This window comes from Vicugna pacos, chromosome 15 (genome assembly GCF_048564905.1).
Source record: "Vicugna pacos chromosome 15, VicPac4, whole genome shotgun sequence".
In the NCBI taxonomy this organism is placed as follows: Eukaryota; Metazoa; Chordata; class Mammalia; order Artiodactyla; family Camelidae; genus Vicugna; species Vicugna pacos.
In genome coordinates, this window is record NC_133001.1 from 5,198,557 (window position 1) to 5,209,269 (window position 10,713).

The window sequence follows — 10,713 nt, forward strand, 5'->3', positions numbered from 1 at the left end:
GCTTGTGGTCTTCTTACATTTATACAATCGAAGGAAATTCATAAACACAAGAAAACTAAAGCTGTAAAAATAAATTTCATATGAATAAATACTGATGTAATACAATGGATGCTATTTTATTGAAATTAATTACCAGCTAAAGCATATATTTGATGGAGATGATGACAGCATAGGTCCTTTGATGTCTTAAAGTGCATACTGTTTTGCACTGTGATAATTTAGTATTTTTCATCATTTTTCTCTATTCACTATGCAGTTAAACTTTCATTTTTATGATGTCTTTGATCACTAATTCCTAATTTGTCTAATCTCAGTAACTTGAGGCAATTAAAGTACTTACAGTTTACCCTAATATCACTATGAGCACAAAGAAAGTATAGACACTGAAATTGCACATAGTATTTGTTACTTGGTACTTGTGAATGTGTGGACTCAAATCTGTATATTAATTTATGATAAATTAAATCTTAAATCACCATAATTAGTTTTTATAAATAATAGTTGTGCAATTAATGAATAATTTGGAAAAAACTTGGGATATTCATCAAGGATATATTCAATTCACTATAGAGTGCCAGTCCAATTAGTTTTCCTATAGTACTATAGTTAAAACATCAGTAATTCAAGCTGTCTTCTTAAAATATTTTTTTCAGTTTCTGCTTATTTGCAGTAAAAGAAAACCCTTTCCAGTTTTCTCCATTGTCTCTGACATCAAAGTGAAAAGAAGTAAAAGAGAAAAATACTAATAAATTATGTTAACATAGATCTACTTTTTTTTTTTAAAGTCTACTTTGTTTAATGTTGTACAAAAAAAGTGTGAGTAAAACCAAAAGTAAATCAAACATTATCACGTTTGTTTATACCACAATCTCGTTTTCCATATTAACTTTACTATTCAACCAACAGAAAGTAGGTGGCAATTTAGGGACTGGGAAAGAGATAAAACCAAAAAAACTTTTCTAGCATGTTTATTCTACACTGTGTATAGCTGTGCTCACCGAGATGGCTTCTCTTACCTCTCTGCTGTGAGGAATTCAGTTGTATATGCACAAAAGCTGAGGGAGACTAGAAATGGGTCCATATCCAGGCACATTTTCATACAGTTCAAACAGCGGTGCAGCTACCAGCTTGTAATTTTTAGGAATTGCAAACAAGGCTTTCTCTTGAAGTTGAACCAAACACAACTTCTTATGTTCCTTAGGTTTTGTAATGTGTGCAGGAATATATGGACACTGAGGAGGTTCAAAATTTGTTCTCCACCAGTTACCAATGCAGTAGTCAGTGACCCAGTCTTGCAGGACTCCATCTTGACGATCCAGTATCTCTGTCATTAAGCATTTTAGTCCTTCCACTTCATCTTCTCTGGGGTTAAGCTCACCACCAGGTAATTTGAAGAAAGCTGTTGGCAGCTGTGGCAGTTAACACGTCGGGCAGACGGTGCTCATGGACAATCAGAACCCCTTCTACAATCATTCTCATGCCAATTTTATCAAATCCCTCCCTCAAACGCTGACATCTGGCTGCAACAGAGCTGCCCTTCTCATAGAGGGGCTCTTTTATACCAAAAGTTTAATCGGTAAGAGGCTACAGGTTCATAGCACGCTCCAGGGTGAGGGGCTTGGTCTGCTGGACGTACTTGTTGCCGAACTGGTTGACCCCGGGGCCAGCCAGTCTGCGAGCGACTGGGCGGGACCACGGACCCGCCGGCGAGCTCCGAGCTCCGGCGCCAGCGGCGAGTGGAGAGGGGGAGGCAGGGCCACCGTCCCTGCGCCGGCAGCGGTCATCTGCGTCCCGCTCAGCAGCCGCCGCCCGCCGTTAAGACGAGAGCGCCAGCTTAGATCTACTTTAAACGGTGCATTAACACCAGGCTTCCCTTTATTAGTGTCCAGTAGTTCACGGACTGGATTTTAGTCTCCACCTTTGTCGCTTAATATGTGTGAGACCCTTTGCAGGTCACCATGAAATTAGGGCCCAAATTTCATATCCATAAGAGTGTCATTATTACATTAGGGTTGTAATGAGGATTAAACATGATATTGGGTGGAAATCCCAAAAAACACTCTCAAGTATTTTTTCCCATTAGAAAGATAAAAACAAATAGCTGATTAGTTTTGAGGTCACAGAACGAGGCTGAGTCTGTTCTCTGCCCTTTGTTAGCTGTGTGATCTTGAGGAATAACTTCAGCTCTCAAATCTGCAACTTCTTAGTAAATGAGAATACCTACCTCGTAGGTAGTTACGTGAAGAAAGTTTAGCACATTGCTGAATTGTGTTTAACAAATACTAATTTTTTTATTACTTTCACCAAATATGTTTTAATTCTTGCTATGTGCATGACATTGTGCTGATAGGAATATAAAAATGAGTAGTGCAGGCTGACATCAAGTAGTCTATATAACTTTAAAAAAGTAATTATAAGGTTATTATAAGAAACACTGCCACAGTAGCATTTTTTAAATATTATTGAAGTGAAGGATAGGGACTGACTACCTCTAAATGTCAAAGTCAACCAAGGCTGTACAGAGGATATCTGAACAAATTCTTGAGAGATAAACAAAAGTTTCAAACTAGTAAATCATGTTTATATTGCTAGGATATATTAAAAATGCTTTAAGTAGATACTTATGCCGAATAGAAATATGATGAATCTAAACCAAAATAAATAAAGGACATGTTCAACTATGTTTTAAGGAATACTTACATTTGTATAAATAAACCTAAAAACAATTGATGTTTTTAGTTTAGGGAATATTCAGATGTTTAAAATTAGATAACATAATATCTAGTGATATTTTAAATTTCACCAGAATAGTTTGTTGCCTTAACTGTAAGATCTCTTTTGAAATTATTTCTTAATATTTACTTAAAAATATTTTCAATAATCTCTAAACCCTATAGTTCATTATTTTAGCCCTAATAGATTTCAATTCAAAGTTGACTTAAAAATAGCCAGAAATATGTAATATGATTTAAAAATTGTAAGTAAAGAGTCATGTATTTCTAGGATTATGTATTTTAAAATAGGTGGAATCTTTCAGATCATCTAATACGACACCATTATTTTATACAGGAGATTATGGTCTGGAAGAGGTTATATGAAAACCCAGCCTTCATATTGCTAGACTAGTAATCATTCATCCTTTCATTTACTCATAGTTTATGAGAGGCTAATGTATGCAAAGCCTTGTATTAGGTCATATTAAGGTTAATGTATATGAAAAACACAGTTGGGTTTTCTTCTTCAAGAAGTTTATAGTTATACTACTAAAAATAATCATTAAAATGTGTTTTAGTCTGGATAACATTTTTAAACATTTTTTCTTATATATTATGGTAGAATATTTCTATTCATTTTCCAATATGTAGCCAAGTTCTCTTAGCTGTTAATGAGCAGCTTTGGTGGTTGATATTTCTAAGTAAAAAATGTGAATATATTCTTCTGGAAAAGTTTCCATATATATATATATAATAATTATAAACTCTCTTTTGTAGTTCTTCCTGGCAAAAATTTAGATGACTGTATCATCTCATGGAGTAAAATATGTTATAAGCATCTATAGCCACTGCTGCTACTTTTTTGCCATATTATAGTGAGTTCTACTATAATATGTTCAATAGCTAGTGATCATATTAATAGTATCAAGCTGCATTTTAGTTTAGTTTTTAAAGTAACATGAAATTATGTTTAACTGAAGTTGAAAAAGATGTAGACTTCCCTTCCCACAAAATGGCAGTTAAAAGAAAACCTGTTTTAATTACCAGTTTGTAAATAGAACACTACGCTAACTTTCCCATTTATTTCAAAAGTCAAATTCTATGATTTATAACAATTTTGTTTAAAACACTGGACCGTAATATGACAAAAACTCCACTGTGTGGAAGTAACAGTTCTTGGGTGCATAACATGTTCTTTTGCTAATAAGCTGTTTGACCACATGTAAAATATATTTTAAATCTTTTCAACAGTTTGCAAGCAACTAATAACATTTTCAAATTTTCTATTAATACTTCTGTATAGTATAAATTTGTAAATTGAAAATGTGTTCTTTTTATTAATCTTCATGAGCAATATCTCAATGAGGATGTTAATGTATGGGTGGTTACTTAAATCTTTATGGGTATTGATTTATGTCCATCAAGTATCAGGGTTTATTGAACATATTATCTCTGTGCTAAGCATATGATGAATTCAAAAGAAGTATAAGATATGGTCTTTAGAAGAGTTGTAGAAATAAGACTTTAGAGGAAATTATTGATCAATTCTAAAAGAAAGAATGATTACAAAATGAGTATGATATGTGAGTATGGATGACTTATAACTGTCTTCAAACCTGTGATATGCTGTTATATGTAAGAGAGATCCAACCTGTTCTGCCATAGGTTGTAGAACCTAGTGTATGGAACCACAGGAAGGTACAAAATAACTTATGATAGAGAAGATTCTTTTAACATTGAGTTTTGTTAAAATATAGACTATGTGCTTCAGAAAGCAGTAAATTCCAAAATCACTAATGAGATATTCATCACAAAATTGTCAAAGTGGTCATTCATAACCATAAATGTATTTTTATACTTCTAATTATTACATTTTGTTGAATAAGTTGCTTTCAGGGGAAAAGAAGATAAAAAATAAAATATTAGAATTTACTTGGTAATAGGTTTATGCATTTTTGAAAGGTATTATACAAGAATACTCCAAATGCCTGAGGACCTTTATGATAATATTAAGCAATGAAAATTTATTTTTTTCACAAATGATATATCTCAAAGTAACTATTTTAACGTTTTTATACAATGCTATCCTTAAAGCCACACTTTTGAATTATTCCTATGAAGAGATTTTAAGAATTTCTTAAGACCCAGTTTTTTGTTCTCCTTTAAGTAGATCTTAGGAAGCATGTATCTTTTCATATTAACTGAAACCATCATCTCATAGCAATGGTCTTATTATATAAATGATATTTTTTTCAGATTTTCAACCTCTTTGTAATGCTCACCAGTAATCATTAATCTGACATTTATTTTGGTAGCTTATTCTTTATATTAACATATATCTAATTTTTTATAGAATGAGCAAGCAAGGGAAAATAATAATGTATAGAACACTGATTTAAAATGGAGGCTTCCCTTTAAAGATCAGAGATGAAAATGGTTTTGTGTGAGTGTAACTGATTTCTCCAAATGGTTATCAAAGCTAATTATTCTACCTGTGAATGAGATGGTCACAATGAATGTGATGTTTATGACGTTTAAATCATTTTCCTTGTTAAAATATTTTGAAAGGGCTAGACTTCCTATTTGTGCTCAAAAGCTAGTGCCTGAGTGGACACCTCTGTCTTTTGTATTTTAGAAGAAATGGTCCAATTTTAGAGACATTTTTATCTTGTTCAGAATTATTTCAGGGCATTCTCACCCACTCTCGCAACAAGTTGCTTCCCTCGCACATAGTTTTCTAGAGCACATGGCTACCCTGCTGTGCACAAAGTGAAATCACACAATTAAACTTTGCAATTTTACGAAGAGCAGAACCTTCATATGTGGCAGAACAGCATGAAGTTTAGGTTTGGGGTGCATTAGCATAGTATATTTTTATTTTCATAATTATATCATTTGGATTCTAAATCATGGACTATTGCTTTTTAATATTGATACTTGATTTTTCTTTGTTTAAAGTAGTCTTCAAATGGCATTTTTTAAAATAATACCAAATAACATAAAAGTGTCAGAAATTTCTAGATTGGTTTTATCCAGAGTCCAGAGAAGGTAGACATTTCTCACTTTAGTAGGCTTACATTCAGGCCAAGGGGGAAGAGGTTCCTCAACTCTCCTAAATTTTCCTGTTAGGGAGGAATACGGCCAAAGTTGATTTTACTCAAAAGACTATATGGTGATTTGAATTTCATTTAGCAGTTTGCTTTTGCTACACCTTTTTTTATTCACCTGTTCACACTTTTAAAATAAGACATTAAGAGGCTTCACACCATGGGATTATGCTTGGCACTATCAGTTGTAATTAATATTATTCAATATTCCACATTAAATTCAGTTAATGAACCTGGTTCTGCTCCATAGTAAAGGAAACCGTGCTTGAAATCAGTTTGTTGACTACTTAATTTTTTTCTATTTTTGCTTTGCATTAAAAAGAATAAATGAGGACAGTTTACACTAATTCAATTTATTTATGGTCTTCTAGGATATACACTTGGGAGTTCTGATTGGATGTATGGAAGGCTATTATTCATGGCCAGGTGGTGGTGTAGATGCTAGGATTAAAGTTTCAAGATCAGATGAATGAACATATTCTACAAATATATTTGTTATCTCGGGCAATCTACTTAGCCTTTTTCTATTTTTACATTTAAAAAGGAGAAAGAATTCCGTTTTGAATGGTTATTTTGTGGTTTAAATAAGGCTGTAGACAGAGTACCTGTGTTCAGACAGATAACCAAGAAATGATACTGTCCCCTTCTGGAGCCTTTACAAGGAAGAAATATGCTGTAGTCACATAAAAAATTTATCAGGTAAAGATATGCAAACAAATTAAGAAAACAATTAGCAAATAGTTTTAAATTTCTTACATAGTTGATTTCCTTAGAAATAAAATGTATAATCGATGCAACATTGACAGAGAATTATGGAAACAACTGATTTATACAGCTGTATTTAATGCTATTCATATTGATCTCATGTGTAAGTTATTACTAAAATAATGTGTAGCATTCAGTTCATTTCACGTTTCTATTGGCCTCACATTTTTTTCTTTGCCAGTTTTACCTGTAATTCAGTTACTCTCCAACCTCAATACAGCCAACCTATTTAACTTTCTTTTTATCGCCTTTATCCTTGTGAATTCTTTTTGCTTCTTTAGGAGATAATGGCTAGAAAAGAGTATTGATATGTGACCTAGATTTCAAAGCATTCCCTAGGAAACAAGTAAGCAATCAATGGGAGAATGATGAGCAACAGCCATTCTTATTTCTACTTAGATGTTATCTTTTTAGGTATAAGAGTCATTATGGCCACATTAAGAGATGTTGTATCTGAAAAATCAAATCCCTAATGTTTTCCATGTGACTGTGGTGTATCCATTAGAGTCTGCTGAGAAACAATGGAATATGTGCTAATTCAAGGAAGGTTCACTTAAAGGGATTGTTTCTAAATGAGTAGATATAAAGGAACTACAGGGGTCATACAGCTAGGATAGTAGCCAGGCTATCACCATTCCACCCATTGGGATGAGGGAAGGGAGATGCTGGACAGAGAGATACATATATCAGTCTGGCACGAAAGGAGGATCTGAATCAACCCCAGTCAACATAATAGGAGAGACCCTGCAGAATAATCTTATTTTACTCCCCATCTCCCTCCTTCTACTGGAATTCTCCAGAGGATAAGAGAGTCTGTTGATAAAGTCTAGTGCTTCTCAAATTTTAATGTGTATTAGAGTCACGCAGGGGTCTTGTTAAACCATCAATTCTAACTCAGCAGGTCTTGGGCAGGGCTCAATAATCTGCTTTTCTGACACGCTCAGTGAGGATGCCAGTGCTCCTAGTGTAACGCCACAGTTTGTGTAGCAGGATGTACCCTAGTCAACCTCTGTACAAAGAACAGGAAGGAGAGTAGATCTGGAAAGTCATAAGGAAAATGTAGACCACAGATGCATTATGATGAGAGTGCTTTGTTGTCTTCAATAGCTGTGGCTTTAGCAGCAGAACCCTGTATGACAGTGTCAGAGTCCATCTATGCTTGTTTAAAGCAGAATCTAGGTAATGATCCCAAGCTTTCTAGTGAAGAACTTGGATAAAATACAATAATCCAAAATTAGAAGGATGAGAAAATAGTGTTACTTATTAAAGTAATAACATTTTTTGTATTTTTTAAAAATTATTCACTATACGAATAAAATCTGTAATGAAAGAATAGACAGTAACATATGCAGTCTATATAAAAAGACAGGTATTATCTAAGAATACTTAAATCAGTGGCAAAGGAAGTCATGAAAAAACACTTATGGTTATATATCAAATAAACTGAGTAAAATGTGTTTATAATTATATCTAATAAAATGGATGGTTGGATTTACACTTGTTTAGAGGCTGTGTTTGGGGTATCTCATTTTAAAGGGGCTGCAAGCCATAAACATTTGTTTGAGTGTCCCAAGAGGCATCTCAAAGAGATGGGCACTATTTTTACAAAAGTCAAAATGGAGATATGGAAGGCACATGTGAATGTCAAGGTAAAGAAGAATAGCATGGAGGGTAGGGGTAGAGAAGAAGGTGCCTCCCAACACACACATAAAAACAATCAAATGGTGATTTCAAGTAAGTATTCCAGTGAGAAACGTTCCGAACTGCAGACCCCTGAGTTTTGGTCAAATGTTTCTCACGTGGCCATCTATGGTGTGCTTCCCAGTGAAGATAAACAGTAAACCACGATTAAGATGAATGTTTCTCCTAAGCAATGTTGGCAGTGTAATACTAGCTATTAATTATTAAGTTAAAAATAATTCAACATGAAAAATCATAATACTTAGAAATAAACATAATTAGACCTTGTATAAATAAAACTGAAAACACACACACACACACAGATTTGGAATTAGAGGAAATGTGGCCAAGATGGCGGAGTAGGAAGACCCAGAGCTCGCCTCCTCCCATTGGTGCCTCTGGGAGCGACCACTTACAGAGCAACTACTGATGAGGACCACCTGAAAACTAGCAGAAAATATTTTCTGTCCATCAATGAGACTGGCCTGAAGACCAGCAGGACAGATTTTCCTCAACTAAAGACATAAAGAAAGACCCACAGTGAGACAGGTTGAAGGGGTGGAGACACAGTACAGTGAGGAGACACACCGCCCAGGTGGGCAGCCCACAAAGGGAAATGCCCACGATTCCAGAGGCTCTCCCTAAGGAGTGAGTGTGGCTTTAAAGACCAGTGCAGCTTGTATACAAGGGACCTGGAGGGCTGTAGAAAACAGACTGTTCTCAAAGGGCATGCGCAAAATCTCACATCCTCTGAGTCTTAGCACAAAAACAGTAATTTGAAAGAAGCCTGGGTCAGATCCAGAGATAAGGAGGTAACTGAATCTCCCCTGGCAGCTGCCATTTTAGGAGCTTGTTCTTTGACAAGGACCCTAGTGATGGGAAACACCATTTTGTAGTTCTCCCTATAGCCTATCAGGGCCAGGGGCTCATCGCCCACCTGCAGAACAACACCAGTCCTGGAACCCGTCAGGCCAAGCAGTCAGCCAGGCCGGGACTTGGCCCCACCCACCAGCAGGACAGAGACAGCCCCAGGGCCCCCAAGTCACACAGCAAACAATTCTAGGACACATCCCTGACCACCAGTAGGTTGGCACCAGCCCTGGGCCCCTCAGGCTGTATAGCCAGCTGCCCTGGGACACAGCCCCACCAACAGCAAGCTGACAGTCACCTTATGAAGCAGGGTCTGGAAGTCAACCAGGTGAGGAGCTAGCCAAGTCCACCAACACACACACCATAGTCAGTCATCCACACCAGAAAGGCCATGCAGGCCACATAGGAGACATCACTAAACTGCATAGCTCTGGTGACCAGGGCAAGTATAATGCTGTGCCTCACAAAGTGTCTCCTACGTAAGGCCACTTCTCCAAGGTCAGGAATCATACCTGACCTATGTTTATGTAGGTCAAAATATGCAAACAGAGAATTTGGCAAAATGATGAGACATAATAATATGCTACAAAAAGAGGAATAAGACAAAACTCAGAAAAAGATACTAAATGAGGTAAAGATACACGACTTACCTGACACAGAGTTCAGGGTTCTAATTATAAGAAGGCTCATTGAACTATAGGAAAGAATGGATGAACACAGTGACAATTTTAACAAAGAGCTAGAGATAAGAATCAAACAGATCAGAATAATATAATTAACTATAAAAAAAACACTAGAAAGAATCAACAGTAGGTTAGATGAATCAGAGGCACAGATCAGTGAACTGGAAAACAGAGTAGTAGAAATCATCCAATCAGATCAAGGAAAGGGAAAAAATATCTTTTAAGATAATTTAAGAGACCTCTGGGACACTATCAAGTACACTGAAATTCACATCATGGAGATCCCAGGAAAGGAAGAGAGAAAATGGCAGAGAACCTATTCAAAGAAACAGTAGCTGAGAACTTCTGCAACCTGGGGAATGAAACAGACATCCTAATCCAGGAAGCACAGAGGGTCCCCTAAAGATACATCCAAAGAGTTCCACACCAAAACACATTATAATTAAAATTTCAAAAATTAAAGATAAAAAGAGAATCTTAGATGCCACAAGTGAAAAGCAACTAGTTACATGAAAAAGAGCTTCCGTAAGACTATCAGCTGACTTTCCAGCAGAAAATTTGCAGGCAAGAAAGAAGGGGCACAATATATTGAAAGTGATATAATGGAGAAACTTACAATTAAGAATATTCTACTTGGCCAGGCCAACATTCAGATTTGAAGGAGAGATAGGATTTTACAGACAAGCAAAGCTGAAAGAGTTCAGCACCACTAAACTGGCTTTACAGGAAATATTAAAAGGACTCTTCTAAGCAGAAAAGACTAAACCAGATATATAAAAATTATAAAATAAAATCTCATTGATAAATTCAAACATACCACAATAATGGTGGTGAATAGCAGGAAGGTTAAAAGTAAGAGTGGTAACACCATCTACATTCACAATTAGTAGTTTC

At 35.6% G+C, this 10,713-nt stretch overlaps 1 pseudogene; it reads right to left on the reverse strand.

The window, feature by feature from the left end:
• Positions 1-1,034: 1,034 nt before the first annotated feature.
• Positions 1,035-5,445, reverse strand: LOC140685993 (cleavage and polyadenylation specificity factor subunit 5 pseudogene; annotated as a pseudogene).
• Positions 5,446-10,713: the final 5,268 nt, after the last annotated feature.